Source organism: Macaca thibetana, chromosome 9, assembly GCF_024542745.1.
Source record: "Macaca thibetana thibetana isolate TM-01 chromosome 9, ASM2454274v1, whole genome shotgun sequence".
Taxonomy (NCBI): domain Eukaryota; kingdom Metazoa; phylum Chordata; class Mammalia; order Primates; family Cercopithecidae; genus Macaca; species Macaca thibetana.
In genome coordinates, this window is record NC_065586.1 from 23,972,718 (window position 1) to 23,991,527 (window position 18,810).

The following is an 18,810-nucleotide window of genomic DNA, read 5'->3' on the forward strand; positions in this document are numbered from 1 at the left end:
CAAAACAATTTACTTTTGTCCATATTGGTGTGTGGTACTTTTTTGAGTATATATTGATTTCTCATGTATTATAGATTCTGTTTTGAAATTATCTGTGTTGTCTCGATCATCTATATGTCTTTCTGTATCAGTGCCAAAATATTCTAATTATTATACCTTTCTACTATATCTCAATATTTGTTAGGGTTTGCCTGCTTCATTCTTATTCTTTTCAATCATGTTTTCAATTGATCCTCTTTGAGTAAGGGCACAAGTTTGACAGTCTACCCAGTCTAATATACTAGGTCTTCCACAAATCGACTATGTGATATTGAACAACTTACATAATTTATTTTGGCCTTAATTTTCCTATCTGTAAAATGGAGATGGTCATAATAATATCCATTTTATAGGTTTATTATGAAGATCATCTGATTTAATGTATTCAGTAGTCCCCACTTATCCATGGGGAATACATTCCGAGACCCCCAGTGAATGCCTGAAACCACAGATAGTACCAAGCCCTATATATACTATGTTTTTTCCTATGTTATGTTTTTATGCCTATGATAAAGTTTAAGTTTTAAATTTGGCACAGTAAGTGATTAATAACAATAACTAGTAGTAAAATCAAGCAAATATAACAATATACTGTTCACAATTTTATGAATAGATTTGTTCTTCTCATAGGTCTTGGCAACCTCAGCATACTTTTTTTTTCGTTATCAAATTGAGAACTTTCACCTTTTCACCTAAAGAAATCACTTTATGGCTTCTTTTTGGCATATCCAAATTGTCGGCAACATTTTTCTTGCCCTTTGGGGCTAGTATGAAGTAAAATAAGCTTGAACCCAAGCACTATGATACCTATACCATGACAGTCGATCTGATAACCCAGACAGCTCCTAAGTGACTGTGGGTGGGTAGCTTAGACAGGGTAGATCCTCTGGACAAAGGGATGATTCTTGTCTTGTGTGGAGTGAAACAGGACTGCATGAGATTTCATCACACACTCAGAATGGCATGTACTTTAAAACTTAGGAATTGTTTATTTCTGGAATTTTCCATTTAATATTTTTGAACTGAGGTTAATTGAAGTGTCAGAAAGCAAAATTGCAGATAAGGAGGGGCTGCTGTATGTAAATTACCCAAAGGCCGTGCTTAACATACCTTTAGTAGTTGCTGAACGCTACCTCTTACCAGAATTTGCAAATAGTGATCCTGTTGTCTCCTTTCCAATCATTATATCTCATTTCTGTGTCATGTCTTACTGCATTGTCAACAATGTCTAAAACAATATTAAATAATAATTATGGTACAAGTCCTGTTCTGGATAAGAGTAAAGTCACCATGTCTCTCCCATTGAATGCAACTGAAAAACCTGGATAGAATGTATGAAACAACTTTTCAAAGACTGAAAAGTCTTTTGGGGTAGAAGACTAGAACTCAAACTACCATCAAAATGGCAAAGAGTTTACTTTCTTTCCTCCAGCATCTCCCAGACTCAGCTCAAAAGGACATTGGTGCCAACAGAGACACCCTAAGGAGAATCCTCTTATTTCTGACTCAAAGAGCAAAAAGGAGTCTCTTAATGCTCAGAGAAAGAATAAAACCCACTGTTTCTCTCTTTTTTCCTTTTCTCTGTTCTTTGAAGAAGGAGAACGTTCCCCTCCAATCCTTCAATCAAAGGAACTGTGCTTCTAAAAACCTGGGGCAAGTACCTGATGGTTTCATTTTCTTTCTCTCTCTCCATTTTCCTACCACTTGGACACAGACACAGTGTAATCACAAGAAATATGCCATAGCAGCAGAATAAATAAAGTCTCAGATTATTTGAAAGCCTCAGGGAACGAAAAAGGACTATGTTGCAGAGATATTGCAGAAAAGGAGGAGCATAGGAAGGCAATCACTTCAAGTTGTGTATGAACTCCTGGGCCCACCCCCAAATTGTGTGTGCATAGTTCTGACCCTAAGCATCATTCATGCATCAGTCCTTGAGAACTGAATTATGAGAACAGCCACTGGATGAAGATCACACTGGACACAGGAAGGTGCAAACACAAGACAGATGTAAACAGCACTCCAAAAGCTTTGAAATCATAAACAATTAAATTCACATTGGAATCACAACCCATAGATAAGGCTGGTCAGAACCAGCAGCCTGAACCCAACCAGGTCATATGTAAACACCTGCTGGCACCTTGATCTTGGACTTCCCAACCTCCAGAACTGTGAGACATAAATTTCATTGTTTTTTTTTTTAGTGTTTTTAATTTGTTTTGTGTTTTAAATTTATTTTTCAGTCTCAATATATTACCACATTGTAAATTTTTGTTGTTTATAAGCTACCCAGTCTATGGAATTTGGTTATAGCAGCCCAAACAGGGAAAGACACCAATATATCCAAAATATTAGTTCAGCATATAATCAATATTTTTAAATGTTAATGAGATTTTTTTGTTTTTTTTTTTCTTTCTATTAAGTCTTCAAAATCCAGTGTGCATTTTATACTTACAGCACAGTTCAATTCAGGCATTAGATTTTCATCACAAATACCTGATATATATTTAGATTTCATAAAATTTACAATTGAAAAAAGTGGTTTCACATACTCAAGTTGTTCCAAACATACCTACAAGTTTTCCAGTCAGTGAATCAAGTATCAATTTAAGTTCATAAATTGAGGGGCCTAGGTGATGTGTTCCTGGTCTAATCGTTTGTGGCTCTACTTTTTGTTAAATTATATGATTCATTGTTCTTAAGCATTATCTTCCTATAGGTAAGATAGTGTGAAGGCAGTGTCTTGGTGTAGATAAGATGGTTTCCTTGTGTCTACAAAGATGAGAAGAGAACCCAATGGGATGCAGAATAGCTGGAGAAAGAAGGAAGATGGACCTATTGGGTCCAATCCACACTATTCGAGTGATGAGTGCACTAAAATCCAAGACCTCACCACTATGCAATACATCCACGTAACAAAGCTGTACTTATACCCCTTGAATCTATTAAAAAAAAAAAAAACTTTTAATTTAAAAAAGGATAAAGATAGAAGATGCTAAGAACTGTTTTTAGAAAGACAGATAAGAGGAAAGAGAGTTGCTGTCAACCTTGAACACTGTCGAGAATTTGAGAAGGATAAACCAGCCTGGCCTCCCTCGGTGTCATGTGACCAAGAACTGTTACTGAGAAACATCACTGTTGTCCCTGTAGGTTTAATATAAAAAGTGACTGAAAGACCAGATCTGAGTACAGTTCTTGATACTGAAAGACAGGCAGATATATCAGGAAGAGGAAAGGAATTTATTACCAGTGTCAAAGACCAAGACTGCAATAATCCACAGCAGGGGGAAAAACATTAATCCATACCATGCTGAAATTGTTTTCTTATACCCTTAAAAAGCAGAAGGGCAGAGCGGACAAATAGCAGTGAGCAATTTACTGGTTGTCTCAGGTAGATTCTTTAAGGTTACAAGGAGCAGAGAGATGTGTGGTTTACCTTCGTTGAAGAAAGTTTAAAGTTAAATAGAGAAAAGAGGAGGGACATGTCCCCATTTCTGCATAGAAATCTCATGGAACAGGAAAGCCATTGAGGATGCAGCTGTAATTCCAGAGGCCCTCTGGACACACAGGTGCAGTCATCCACTCAAGTCGTTATCCACTCATCAAGCTGTATACATTTCTTATTCTATTTTTTTTTTTTTTGATACAGAGTCTTGCTCCATTGTCCAGGCTAGAGTGGCAAGGTCTCGGCTCACTGTAACCTCTGCCTCCCAGGTTCAAGCGATTCTTCTGCCTCAGCCTCCTGAGTAGCTAGGATTACAGGCATGTGCCACCACTCCCCGCTAATTTTTGTGTTTTTAGTAAAGACGGGGTTTCACCATGTTGGCCAGGCTGGTCTTGAACTCCTGACCTCAGGTGATCTGCCCACCTCGGCTTCCCAAAGTGCTGAAATTACAGGCATGAGCCACAAGGCCCGGCCTAGTATCCATTTTTTCTAAACCTGTGCCCCACCATTTTGGGGCTAAGCTACATTCTGCTTCTGCTTCTACTTATTTGTGCTACTATAACTTACTATCTAGCTAATCTGCCCAGTGTATCCCATATTCAGTCTCACTAAAAACCAGGGTGTGATTGGTTTTACTGGTCACCACTGAGACAGGGCAGCCTTACTGACATATCTGGCCTCCCCCTCTGTTAGCAGCAAACCTTTTGATTGGGAGCTCATTCCTGATAAAAAAATGAAACAAAACAAAACAACAGTTCTGACCAGGACAGCAGGATCATATGGTGCCAGGCATCTGACCTAGAGATTCATCAGTTTTATCAGAAGGGAGTTGTGGGCATGGCAGACACTCAATGAATCATGGACTTCTCAGCTGATTTAGGGTCAAGTCTGTAACTCAATTCTGTAAAAATGAATGTGCATGTTTATTATCTACAGTATTAGACTGGACTTAAATCTACCTAATCTAGATAGAAAAGTGAGAGGAAAAAAAACCCAGTAATAAATAGGATAAATAGAATTAAGTTGATCAAAAAGTTTTCTTACAAGAAGGATTTTGTGTTTATTCATACATTCATTCCAATCTTAAAAGCATTTTTCAATATTCAATGAGGGGCTACCTTTTCAATGTTTGATTCTCATTTTAAATTATCTAAAACACATTAGCAATTGAGAAGCTTTTCATTGATTAACATTTGGAAACTGAGCAAAAGAATATTTAGATATTATCTTGTAGAGCAAAGGGCAGAGGGAAATAGAAGAGCAGATACTGAGCAAAAATTAATGTAGAGTGAACTCTGCTAAGGGAAGAAGGGATGCACGTTTTAAAATGTGTTTATAAGGCACACACATCTGCTTTGCCCTCATGCTTTCATGGTTGATTGCAAAGACAAGAGGGGTAACTATTATTGACTTAATTTCGTGATTCCTGCAAATTCCCAAAGGGAAAGCAATCTAACATAACTAATTTGTTAAAGAAATTAGAGAATCCTGCTATAAGGACCACCGACTTGAAGCAGGATACGCAATCAGTACCTTTGCTGAACAGATAGGAAGGAGATAATACATTTTTAAAACATGCCTTTTTATAGATCTGAACTTGAAATGGCAGGATCTGGAGTACAATGGCAGATCAAATATCTTTGGGACAATTTCCTACGCTCCTGCTATTTTTAGGCGTTTTACCCTGGCTTCTTCCTTAAGTCCCCCTAGCCTGCCTTTTATTGTTCTCCAAGTTACTCAGTATCTCTGCTTTTCTCCTGTTAGCCCCACCTCTCTCCCTCCCCTCACATTCTTGATAAGCTGTATATCCTGCTTCTCTGTCCAGTTTTCCAATCCTAGACAAAGAGTTATTTACAACTGCCAAATGGTCACAATGGTTTTGTAAACAGGGCATTTATTTGAGTTAATGATTATCATCTTATTTGGGTTTTCATTATAGATCAAAGAACACTTTGGAATTTGATTTATGATGAGATTGAAATTCTTAGAGGTCCTGTTTTGGGGTTGCATAGAGAGGAGAATGCAAACAAAGTCTTCCTCGACAGGGGCCGGCTCTTATAAGACACCTCCTCTGTGGTTCATACTTGTTATACCTCTGACCTGTTTCCTGCGGTCACACAAATAGGTCTTGAATTGCTCGAAAATCGGGATAACAATTTTAAGCAATCTGGTCAAGGACAAGTTGTTCTTTTCCTTCTTGTCTGTTTCGCTCTGACTTGGAGACGCTGCTCACAAACACATCCAGGTGTTGATTATTGGAGATTAGTCAGAAGCTTAAATTATAACTAAGCATTGTATGCACCTGTGCATTTGGACCTCTTACAAGAGCTAGTCTGGTAGTTAATTGTTATCAAAGAATCATATAAATCAAACTTCAAGAAAGTCAAAGCCAGAAAATGAGTGTTTACTGAGCGTATCAGTCAGGGTTCTCTAAAGGGACAGAACTAATAGGATAGATGTATATCTGAAGGGAAGTTTGTTACGGAGTATTGATGCACAGGATCACAAGGTGAAGTCCCACAACAGGCCATCTCCAAGCTGAGGAGCAGAGAAGCCAGTCTGAGTCCCAAAACCTGAAAAGTAGAGAAGCTGACAGTGCAGCTTTCAGTCTGTGGCTGAAGGTCCAAGAGCCCCTGGGAAACCACTGGTGTTAAGTCCAAGAGTCCAAAAGCTGAAAAATTTGGAGTCTGATGTTTGAGGGCAGGAAGCATCGAGCACGGAAGAAAGACGAAGGCCAGAAGACTCAACAGTTCTATGCTCTTCTGCCTGCTTTATTCTAGCCATGCTGCTAGCTGATTAGATGGTGCCCATCCAGGTTGAGGGTGGGTCTGCCTCTCCCAAGTCCACTGACTCAAATGTTAATCTCCTTTGGCAACACCCTCACAGACACACCCAGGAACAATACTTTGCATCCTTCAATCCAGTCAAGTTGACACTCAATATTAACCGTCACACTGAGCAACCAGCCAACTAATTTCATTTTGGCTTTGTAAGAAACTTCACATGTACCTGATAAAAGGGAAAAAAGAAGCTACTTGTAGTAAGGATCAACTGCTTCATATTGAATTAATCACATTTGCTCAGAAAGATACAAAAGGGTTACATAAATAATCTCATTGCATGCTTTTCTTTGTATTTTTTTAGTTTCCCTCAAAGCATTTGGTCACCTGAAGAACCTTCAGAAGTTGCCCATTCTAAGTTTTTAAGTCATATGAAGAAATATGCTCTTGATAAAGTTATTTCTATTATTTAATATCTGGAAGAGAATCCAGGCACCAGAGCCATCAAGTTGATCTGTAGAGAAACTGAGTCCTTAATTGGACACAATTTAATTATCATCAAGCATTCGTTAAGACCCTGATTGAAATGTCCAACAAGCCAGCCTGGGCAACATTGGTGAAACCCTAGCTCTACAAAAAATACCAAAGTTAGCCAGGTATAGTGGAACGCACCTGTAGTCCCAGCTCAGGAGAGGGAGGTGGGAGGTTCACTTGAGCCCAGAAGGTCAAGGCTGCAGTGAGCAGTGATCGCACCACTGCACTCGAGCCGAAACGACACAGAGAGACCTTGTCTTGAAAAGAAAAAAGAAATGTCCAAGGAGAATGCAATAGGCTCACCCGTTGTCTGCTGTACTGATGGAAGGAGACAGGCTAGGACAATCCAGCTTTCCACCTCCCAAATGTCCCTCTACCCCATCTCCCAAAAATGGAGAGACAAAGCAGTCACAAAACCAAAGAGAAAAGGAAAGTCAAACAGAAAGTCAAAGAGAAAGTGTCTGGGAAAATATTTGGTGCTTCCAGAGGGATTTGAGCGTTGCTCCTATCTTCAACATCATGCTCTGTTACTCGCACATTTCAGTGTTCCTAAGAATCACTTAGGGAACATGTTTTTGTTTTTGTTTTTGTTAAAAAAGAAAAAAAAAAAAAAAGTGGCCGGGCGCGGTGGCTCACGCCTGTAATCCCAGTGCTTTGGGAGGCCAAGGCAGGCGGATCACGAGGTCAGGAGATCGAGACCATCCTGGGGAACACGGTGAAACCCCGTCTCTACTGAAAATATAAAAAAATTAGCCGGGCGTAGTGACCGGCACCTGTAGTCCCAGCTTCTAGGGAGGCTGAGGCAGGAGAATAGCGTTAACCCGGGAGGCGGCGGAGCTTGCAGTGGGCGGAGCTTGCAGTGAGTGGAGATCGCGCCACTGCACTCCAGCCTGGGCGACAGAGACTCCGTCTCAAAAAAAAAAAAAAAAAAAGTTCCCAGAGATTCTGATTCCAATTCAAAATTCAAATGATTTGGTGAGGCCCCAGGATTTGCAGTTTTAATTACCCTTTCTCTGTGAATCTGGAATGCTGTGGGTAATAGCGTCTGCTGGTTGATAAATACAGAACACGTTGCTCTTTTCTACCATGTTTTCATTGCAGACATCAAAGAAGTCCTCTTATTTTCTTTTGACAGTTTGAAAATGTAATATTTTTATTTTTGCAGTTCAGTGGGGACAAGGGAGAGTGAAGAGTAGATTCTCTTTATTTCCCTAAACACATTTTGTTTCATAGGAAAAGAAAAACTCTTTAACGTGATCTATATTGTCAATGCTTAGAGAGCCTCTCCTAACCTTGAAAGCACCACTTTGAGAATTCTTTGAAGAAGCCAGTTAATATATCTGAGTTTTAGAGAGTAGATTGTCCAACAGATGTGCTATGTCTAAATTGTGGTAAAATAGCCACAATGTCAGAAATGTGTGCTGAGTAAAATCATTTAGTAATTTGAAAAATAAACTTTTGGCCAGGCACGGTGGCTCATGCCTGTAATCCCAACACTTTGGGAGGCTGAGGCGGGCGAATCATCTGAGGTCAGGAGTTTGAGACCAGCCTGGTCAACATGACGAAACCCCATCTCCACTAAATATACAAAATTATCCAGGCATGATGGCATGTGCTTGTAATCCCAGCTACTCAGGAGGCTGAGGCAGGAGAATCGCTTGAACCTGGGAGGCAGAGGTTGCAGTGAGCCAAGATCATTCCACTGCACTCCAGCCTGGACAACAAAGTGATATTCTGTCTGAAAAAAAAAGAAAAGAAAAGAAAAAGAAAAGAAAAGAAAAATGAACTTTCTACTCTGTACCTAGATTCACATTTTCAATTATGTACTTTAGAAAATTCAAAATAAAAGCTATTATACTTAGTGCATGTATTACCAGACCACTGCTTTTTAAAATATAAGGTTAGAATTTTGTTTTAAGTATGGTCACTTTTGAGCATACAAGTCCAAAAGAGGCAAAAGGTTTTTTTCTCCTGTTTTCTAAAAATAAGTTGCCTTTGAATAAAAGCCATATATGGATATTTATCCCTAAAGGAGACTTTTTTTTTCTTGGTTTTAAATTACTGAAACTATTTTGCATTCTTAAGTACTGCATTCATTACTATGAATAGATTTAAAATTTTTCTTGCACAAATTGAACTGAGTTTTATAGAACACTTATGTAGTATTATGTAGAAGAATTGCTACTTCTGATGCTCATCTTTTACATGTAAATAGAAAGATACAGTTTTGTAAAGCTAAAAAAAAAAAAAAAAAAACCTAAAGTTAAGCTTAGTGGTTTTTTTCCATTTACTTATTATTGATATGGTTTGAATGTTTGTTCCCTCCAAATCTCATATTGAAATGTAGCCCCCATTGTTGGAGGTGGGGCCTGGTGTTTGGGTCATGAGGGTGGATCCCTCATGAATGGTTTGGCGCTATTTCCGTGGTAATGATTGATTGAGTTCTCACTGTAAGTTCCTGCAAGAGTTGGTTGTTCAAGGGAGCTTGACACTGCCCCCTCACTCTCTTCTTGCTCCCTCTGTCGTCATGTGATATGCCGGCTTCCCCTGTGCCTTCCACCTTGATTGTAAGCTTCCTGAGGCCTCACAAGAAGCTGGACAGATACTGGTGCCATGCTTGTACAGCTTGCAGAACCATGACCCAAATAAGCCCTCTGTTTTTTTTACAAATTACCCAGTCTCAAGTATTCCTTTATAGCAATGCAAAATGGACTAACACACATCTTTAATTGTTTCGGGGAAAGATAGATGTATATTATTTTTTAATCTGAATATATGTTTCTGTTTCTATACAGTATTCGTTCCTGACCCTCAGATCTTAATCCATGTTACATATCTTAAAATGATATGGAAACTTCTGTAAGTTTTTTACTCTTTGTTGACAACAGATAAGCTCATTCTGTGTTGAGATGAGAATCTTGGTGTTGGCCTGGCCTCTGCTTACTTCCCAATATCCCACTCCCTATGAAATCATAGTTAAAGTTTCCTGAATTTTACGGAAATATGATATGAATTATTTGATAGAACTGACAGTTTATAAAAGAGTATAATATTACCAATTTTTTTTCCTCCTCAAGAACAGTATTTGTTTTTTTTAAGGCAGAATCTCACTCTGTCACCCAGGCCGGAATGCAGTGGCACGATCTCTGCTCACTGTAACCTCTGCCTCCTGGGTTTAAGCAATTCTCCTGCCTCAGCCTCCCAAGTAGCTGGGATTATAGGTGTTTGCCACCATGCCCGGCTAATTTTTTTTGTACTTTCAGTAGAGACGGGTTTCACCCACGTTGACCAGGCTGGTCTTGAACTCCTGACCTCAAGGGATTCACCCACCTCAGCCTCCCAAAGTGTTGGGATTACAGGCTTGAGTTTCCATGACTGGCCCTATTTCATTTTTTAATGTAAGAAAATAGAGGCAGCTTGTTCATAAACAAACACTGAATGTTGTTTGTATGCATCTGAAGTGTCTAGAAATAAGAAAAAAATTTTAGACAAATTTTTATTTTTAATAAAACTAAAAATGGGAGAAGGATGATGAGAAGTTAAGGGGTGCACAAATACAGTTAGCTAGAAGGAATAAGATCTAGTAATAGTACAGAAGAGAAGTTATAGTAAATAATTTATGTATATTTCAAAATAGCTAGAAGAAATATTTGTGATGTTCCCAACACAAAAGAGATAAATACTTGAGGTGATGCATATCCCAGTTACCCTGATTTAGTCCTTACACATTGTATACATATATCAAAACATCACAATACCCCAAAATAAGTGCAACTATTATATAGCAAGGTTTTTTCTTTTAAAAAAGAAGCAGTAAGAACCAGAAGATAATAAAATGATATAAAATTGTGCCAGATGTGAAAGGAAAAACAATAAAGCTTAAAACAGAACTAAAAGATGTTCTGTATTTTTCTTTTTCTTTTTTTGAGACGGAGTTAAACTTTTGTTGCCCAGGCTGGAGTGCAACGGTGTGATCTCAGCTTACTGCAACCTCTGCCTCCTGGGTTCAAGTGATTCTCCTGCCTCAGCCTCCCGAGTAGCTGGAAATACAGGCGCACGCCACCATGCCTGCATAATTTTGTATTTTTAGTAGAGATGGGTTTTCACCATGTTGGCCAGGCTGGTCTTGATCTCCTGACCTCATGATCCGCTCACCTCCACCTCCTAAAGTGCTGGGATTACAGGTGTGAGGCACTCTACCTGGCTTGTTAGAAGGCAGTAAGACCTTGTCACCAGTGCGTCCATATTTAAAAAGAGGCCCATCATTGAGAATCCGTTTAAGAGAATGATCATCTTACCTTCATACCTCCAGAGACTGGTCTGATTCTGTCTCACTGTGGAGTGTTGGCCGTACCAGAGAAGGTCTGCAGGAGCAGAAGGGTTTGTTTTGAAGCCATCCTGGAGGAGTCCTGATTTCCAAGCCTACCATTCCCTCCCTCCCTTCTATTATTTCAATTGTCCCGATAGAGTTTAAGTATTAGAGCTCTCACTTGTCAGGCCAGAAATCAAAATAAATTGGCTTGGTGAAGCAGGTTATAGATAATCAATTGGATATGCAGTAAAATAGCCAAGGACACATCAGCATCAGGCATGGCTGTTTCCGGGATCCCTGAAGTCCTCATTAGGAATCTCCCCTCCTCCCGCCATCTCTAGCTTCTGTGTGGCTTCATTCTCAGTAGCTGAATTATCTGACAGAGCTGAAGTTCATTGAAGAGCATAATTTTCCCATGACAGTCTCGATCACTGGAACTAAAGAGGGTTAGTTATCCTTCTCCAGGGGGTACTGAGGCAACATGCTCCTGGATGTCATCCTTGAAAATTCCAGTTCACACCTGAAATGGAAGGGCATGTTATCCAAAGTGGCCAGGAGCAGGATACGCCTGAGAGTGAGACTTAGGGGCCTAGAGAAGCTGAAATCTGACTCGCGTTCTGGGAGACAAAGCTGGAGGAACAGAGGCCAGGTGTGCTAGGAGCTGAGCAGGGAAGGATGGTAGAGTCAGGGGCGGGAGGCGCATCTGAGCCAATTGCTGCGAATTAAGTATAGGAATGTATGCTTCTCCTATTGTTCATTTACTTTTTGGTTGTGGAAGGTTGGGGAAGAACTTATTAAAGCCAGATATCACATGCTTCATTTCATAGTAGTTGGGCTGCTTGGACTGAATTTCACATATTTTATCTTATTGAATCTTTATTTTAAAGATTTAGAGTTAGCCACTGTCGTGATTAAGGATAAGGAGACTGAGGCATTAAGAGACTAAGAAACTAACCCACGGGCTCTTATGCTGGGCAGGCAAAGAATCTGACCAGAGGAGAGATTTTCCTGGAGTTCATTCATTGAATATCTATCATGCATCGGGCTTGGTTCAAGGTTCTATGATAGGTGCTGGAAGAAGGATGTTCCAGCCACACCATACACGGTGTGTGCTTCAGAGTTGATTTGTAAGAATTCAGAAGGACTTGAGGTCTCTCTGGAGAAAGAATGCTCTCTTAGCTCAAGAAAGAGTTGGCCATCTTCCTCACTGCTGAAATCCCTCCCCGAATTGTGCTGAGTGTTAACATGGAAGTCCCCTTGCTAGATGCACCACTGGTTCTTCGTGTTACTTTATTAGAGAATTGTAGCCTTTCACAGCTACACAGACTTAGGGGGAGGATTTAACCAATGCCCTCATTTTATAGTTTAGAGAACTGAGGGCCAGATCGGATGAGTGGTTTACCCAAAATCACACAGCTAGTTAGGATAGAGCTATGATATTAATCTCATCTGATTCCAAATCCTATCTATGCTCTATCCACACTCTTCCCAACCATTTAGGTTTCATGTTTGAATATCCAAAGGTAAGTTTCTTGCTGTTAACCAGAGTAGTTAAGTTTTGTGACCATAGGTCAGACCTAACTAACATTCTAGTTTTCCTTCCTCCCTTCCCTCCTCCCTCCCTCCCTGCATGGCTCTCTCCTTGTTTTTAGCCTCCACTATCTTAAGAATGCTTTGGTTCTTAGATATGGGCAATAACCTCTCTCTTTTTCTGTAGCTCAGCATTTAGTATTCATGCAGCGAGCGTATGATTTTTTCCTGATGTGGTTTTATGTATTTTAAACTCTGGTTTGACTAGTCTACATTTGCTGTAAATGCCCAGATTGCAAATGGTAGCAACGTGCTATAAAAATAAAATGTTCTTATTGTAGTAAATACCCACAGATACAGAATGAGCGCCTGTTTCATCTCCATTCCCTTTCCTTCTCATTTACTGGCTAAGTACTTAGCCTTTTAAAAACCTTTCCGTGCGAATCAGTATGTAAAATATTTGTTATGTGTCCAAACTGAAAGTTAATGAATTACAAAATATTCTTACTTTGTGAAATAGCATTTTATCTCTTTATGCATGAAGTACACAGAAACAGGCAGTGGCTTTAAGTGTGATGATGGTCTTGACAAAGCAGAGATTATGCTACTTCTGTGAGATTTCTAAATCTCCCTCTATATCCAGTAATTCTCTCTTTGGACTAAATAGGGCAGAACATATTACATCTTTTCTATCCATTGTCTAACACTTAAATAAACTTTACTATCTTGTACTTTCTGTTCCCTTAAAAAAAAATAAAACTCTTTGTAAAGAAAGATTGTGCTGATTTATTTTAAAAGCAACACTAAATCTTTCACTATAAAGGGAAAACTCGAAGGTTGAATTTTTTTTCTTACTAAAAACAATCTGCTCCTAGATATGGTGGAATGCTTGCTTTAATAAGGAATACATAAGTCTCAAATGACTAATATAGAAGAGCAACAAAATCCACTCATTCTGAAGTTAAGAATAAATGTAATAACAGTCTTGTATGCAACAAAATCCTAGAAAGTCTACAAGAAGAACCTATTCAGAACAGTGCCTGCTGGGTACAAATCCTCTGTTCTCCAGCTTTACAGCCTACTGTTAAATTCATGAACTACTAGCCTTAGGTCAGTTTGCCCATCACAGGACTTCTATCCTTTTTACCATGAAGTCTGACTGTGGGGTTGTCTGTTTCGCTCCTGGGTTGATTGGCTACAGCTGGTCTTGGAAGCAAACATCCCTTCCTATAACATTAAGGGTTGCAAATTCCTACACCCTAGGATTCACCAACAGCTGAGACAGCAGCCGGGAAGGGTTAGTTTATACTTTTGAGGGTAAGAACACCACTTGTGGTTATGTCTGTCTGGAATCTTATTCTGTGTTTTCGAGAGACATTTAACTCTAAACATTGGAAGTAATAAAAACATGTTCTGTGGTTACATGGTACCATATGTCTTTCAGAAGGCACTTGGAGCTTTACATATTTGATCTAACTCATTTTTATTTCACCTTGGTTTTAAGAAGGTACCTTGTGTAACTTCGTTCTTAATAACGTACACATACACATAATTTATAGAGAGCCGGAGACTGAGCCACTAAGGTTTTAAGTAGCCTATTATAATCCAGTCAAGGCTGAGAGTTGAATGAATTCCACTGACCTGTATATTGTTCTGAAACTTCTGTTATCTCTTTGCTAGATCACTGCCTTCTCATTAAATGCATTGTTATTGAATTACAGTAATAGAAGTTTCAGGACTTTGAAAGCAGTTAGCCTATGTGTCACTGCTGGGCCAGTGACTTCTTAGTTTATGATATATGGCTTCCCATCAAAGCCTTAGTTTGTTCATCTTTTTGGTATTTTTTAAAAAGATAATTCCCCCGGGTTTATGCCTGTAATCTCAGCACTTTGGGAGGGTGAGGCAGGAGAATCACTTGAGCCCAGGAGTTCAAGACCAATCTGGTCAACAGAGTAAGACTCTGTCTCTACAAAAAATAATTTAAAAAAAAAAAAAATTAGCCAGACATGGTGACACATGCCTGTGTCCCAGCTTCTCAGGAGGCTGAGGTATGAGGATGGCTTGAGCCTAGGATTTCGAGGCTGCAGTGAGCTGTGATCACGCTGCTTCACTCCAACCTAGCTGACAGAGTAAGACTCTGTCTAAAAGAAAATAAAAATAATAGGCCGGGCGTGGTGGCTCATGCCTGTAATCCCAGCACTTTGGGAGGCTGAGACAGGTGGATCACGAGGTCAAGAAATCGAGACCATCCTGGCTAACATGGTGAAACCCCGTCTCTACTAAAAATACAAAAAATTAGCTGAGCGTGTTGGTGGGCACCTGTAGTCCCAGCTACTCAGGAGGCTGAGGCACGGAATGGCGTGAACCCAGGAGGCAGAGCTTGCAGTGAGCCGAGATTGCGCCACTGCACTCCAGCTTGGGGGACAGAGTGAGACTCCTTTTAAAAATAAAAAATAAATAAACAAAAATAATAATAATAATGAAAAGGATAATTTCTACTTCCTGACTTATTGGAAGGATTAAATATGATAATATAAAAGCACTTAGCGTATTGTGTGATGCTGCGTACATGAAGTACCTGGAGTAGCCAAATTCATACAGATAGAAAGTAGAGGGGAGAGGCCGGGCATGATGACTCACACCTGTAATCCCAGCACTTTGGGAGGCCGAGGCAAGTGGATCACCTGAGGTCAGGAGTTTGAGACCATCCTGGTCAACATGGTGAAATCCCGTTTCTACTAAAAAAATACAAAAATTAGCTGGGCATGGTTATGTGTGCCTGTAGTCCCAGCTATTTGGGAGGCTGAGGCAGGAGAATTCCTTTAACCTGGGAGGCAGAGGTTGCAGTGAGCTGAGATTGTGCCACTGCACTCCAGCCTGGGCAACAGAGTGAGACTCCACGTCAAAAAAAAGGAAAGTAGAGGGGTGGTAGCCAGGTGTCTGGGGAAAAGGGAATGGGGAGTTAGTATTTAATGCGTACAGAGTTCCAGTATTGCAAGATAAAAAGAGTTCTGGAGATGGGTGATGGTGATGGTTGCAGATCAGGGTGAAAGTACTTAATGCCACTGCACTGTACGCTTAAAAATGATTATGATGATAAATGTTATGGTACGTGTATTTTACCACAATAATTTTTTTAAAACACTTAGTGCACTCCCAAACAATTCCTGTTAACCTGCTCCTGCCTCCTTTCCTAATCTTCCTTTTTGCCCTTGACAAATGGCTGTCAGGAATTGGAGATAGGATCAGGGGTTATCTGAAACTCTCTGAGCTGGGCAACTTGGATAGATCCACAGAACCCTAGTTAGTGGTGCTGGATCCACAGTTTCGAAATGACAAGTACTTAGAGAACATCTAAGTTCCACATATTCGTATTATACACAAGAAAACTGAGGTCTGGAGGAATTGAATGATTTGCCTAAAATGACACAGCAAATCAATGGCAGAGCTGGAACCAAGACCCAAGATTACTAATTTTGAGTCCAATTTGCTTCTCAAAAAATGTTGGGGGCTGGGCGCGGTGGCTCACGCCTATAATCCCAGCACTTTGGGAGGCCGAGGTGGGCAGATCACCTGAGGTCAGGAGTTCAAGACCAGCCTGGCTAACATGATGAAACCCTGTCTCTACTAAAAAATACAAAAATTAGCTGGGCTCGGTTTTGGGCACCTGTAATCCCAGCTACTCGGGAGGCTGAGGCAGGGAGAATTGCTTGAACATGGGAGGTGGAAGTTGCAGTGAGCCAAGATCAAGCCACTGCATGCTAACCTGGGCGATACAGTGAGACTCTGTCTTGGAAAAAAAAAAAAAAATTTGGGTTTGCAACTATCTCTGGGCAACATTTGGGCCACTCTGTGACCTGAAGTTGAGCTAAGAGTTTTCTTTATTCTGATTAGATAACTTTAGAGACTGGGAAATAAAATATTCCCTTGACAAGCAGTTGTTTGAAATAGCTTATTTGAAGTATAAATGCACACATTTATACCTTTAGTAACTGCACACATTTAAATTTTCCCATTTGATAAACCTCAACATATGTATACACCATGAAACTATCACCACAGTCAAAATGATGACAAATCCATCACCAATTTTTAATGTTTTTCTCCCTCATACCTGATCACCAGGCCATCAGCCGATCTGTGTTCTGTCACTAGAAATTAGCTTGCATTTTCTAGAGTAAATGGTATCATACATACTCCATTTTTGTCTCCCTTTTTCAACCAGCATAATTATTTTGAGATTCATCTATATTTTTGCGTGTATTAATAATTCATTTCTTATTTACTGTTGAGTGGTAGCCTATTATTTGGATATGCCATGATCTGTTTATCTATTTAACTGTTGACGTATATTTGGTTTGCTTCCAGTTTGGGGCTATTGCAAATAAAGCCAACATGAACATTCACATAAAGTTTCTGTATGGAGATAGAATTCTATATTAACCATGTGTTTCTGATATTTTGACATTTGAAACCTTACTGATCTTAGAGACACTGCCTCTCCCAGGGTAAACTAGTTCCTAAAGGTAACAAGACTTACCTGCCAACATCACTTTTATTTGTAAACTAACCAATCCAGAGCCCGGAATCCCCCACTGCTCTTTGATCAGACTCTTACACTCTGGGCCACTATCCACCTGCCCTATCATCCCAGGGCTGAGTACCAGAAAACTAGAGGCAATCTGTACACCCTGGAGCTGGTTGAAACTATTCAAACTAGCCAGTCCTAAGCTCATTTATTCTTCTTATCCTGCCTCACACGTTCCTTCCTGCAGAAACCACATAAAGGCTCATGTTTTCCCCTGGCTCTCTTTACTCGGGACTGACCTGGTGCTTGCTCATATGGCCTCTTTGTGTGCCATGCCTCCCATTTCTAGGGAACTGTGAGTAAAATGACTTCCTTCACAGGTATCTCTTAATGTGCCTGATTAAAGCACATCTCAAGTACAGTTTTAAGTACTCATTTTTCTTGAATAAATCCTAGGAGTGGAATTGCTGGATCATATAGTATGTGTTTCAGTTTTGAAGAAACTACCAAACTGTTGTCCAAAGTGCTTGTCCATTTCACATTCTTAGCAATAGCATATGAAAGTACCAGTTGTTCCACTTCCTTACCACCCTTTGATATGACTGGCCTTTTTAATTTTAGCCATTCTAAGAGCTACAGTCTCATTAATTTGCATGCCCTTGATGAACAATTTTGTTGAATATATTTTGTGTGCTAATTTGCCATCCTTTTATCTTTCAGATGTATCCATAGAAACCCCTTGTATACTTCTTTATTGGGTTGTTTGTTTTCTTATTATTGAAATTTGAAAGTTCTTTCCATATTCTAGATACAAGTCCTTTGTCAGATGTGTGTTTTGCAAAGAATTTCCCCCAGTCTCTGGCTTGTCTTCTTGTTCTCTTAACAGTGTCTTTTGGAGAGCAGAAGTTTTACATTTTGATGAAGCCAATTTGTTCTTTTATGGATTTTGGTTTTGGCATCATATCTAGGAAATCTTTCCTTGACCCAAGGTCACAAAGATTTTCTCCCCTGTTTTCTTCTAGTATACCTGGGATTTGTACAGATACATCTGAAAGAAGATACAAGGATGGCAAATTAGCACACGAAAAAATGTTCAACATAATTGTTTTTTAAGGGAATGCAAATTAATGAGATTATAACTCTTAGTATGGCTAAAATTAAAAAGACTGACTGTACCAAGTATTGGTGAGGAAGTGGAGCAACTGGTACTCTCATATGCTATTTCTAAGAATATAAAATAGAAGTTGCTGACACAATGGCAGCCTTTGCCATGGAACTCCAGGTGCCCATGTTAGGATCTGAACCAATGATGCTGGCTTCATCTCCAAAGCCAGGCGTTAATGCCCCGTTCTTACCTGGATTTTGAATGTGGGATTTGCCAGCTCTGGTGACTCCGCAACCTCAATGAATTAGTGGCCCTTTGGTAGGAGTAGTGTAATTGAGATCACCTTTACTTGCATGTGGGTGACCACCACAACCAGTTGTACCAGCTCATAACGATCAAAGTGGTGCTCCATCAGTTAGAAGTATGTATGATGACATTTCTAGCGCAGGACTTGGATCAACACCTTTAACTTCAATAAGACAGCCAAACATTTCATAATGCAGAGTCCTCTTGCTGGAGTTACATCTACTCCTGGAA

The 18,810-nt window shown here is 39.7% G+C and overlaps 1 protein-coding gene and 1 pseudogene across 3 annotated transcripts in view; both read left to right on the top strand.

Moving 5' to 3' along the window:
- The window catches only part of KIAA1217 (KIAA1217 ortholog), an 839,027-nt gene that overhangs the window by 428,209 nt on the left and 392,008 nt on the right, over window positions 1-18,810 (top strand). The gene's annotated exons all lie outside the window — the stretch shown is intronic.
- LOC126963001 (nucleoporin NUP35-like) overlaps window positions 1-18,810 on the top strand; it is a 35,932-nt pseudogene continuing 17,122 nt past the window's right edge. The window contains exon 1 of the transcript XR_007728886.1: window positions 1-18,810. This exon is cut by the window's right edge and continues 17,122 nt beyond it. The product of XR_007728886.1 is annotated as a nucleoporin NUP35-like (transcript).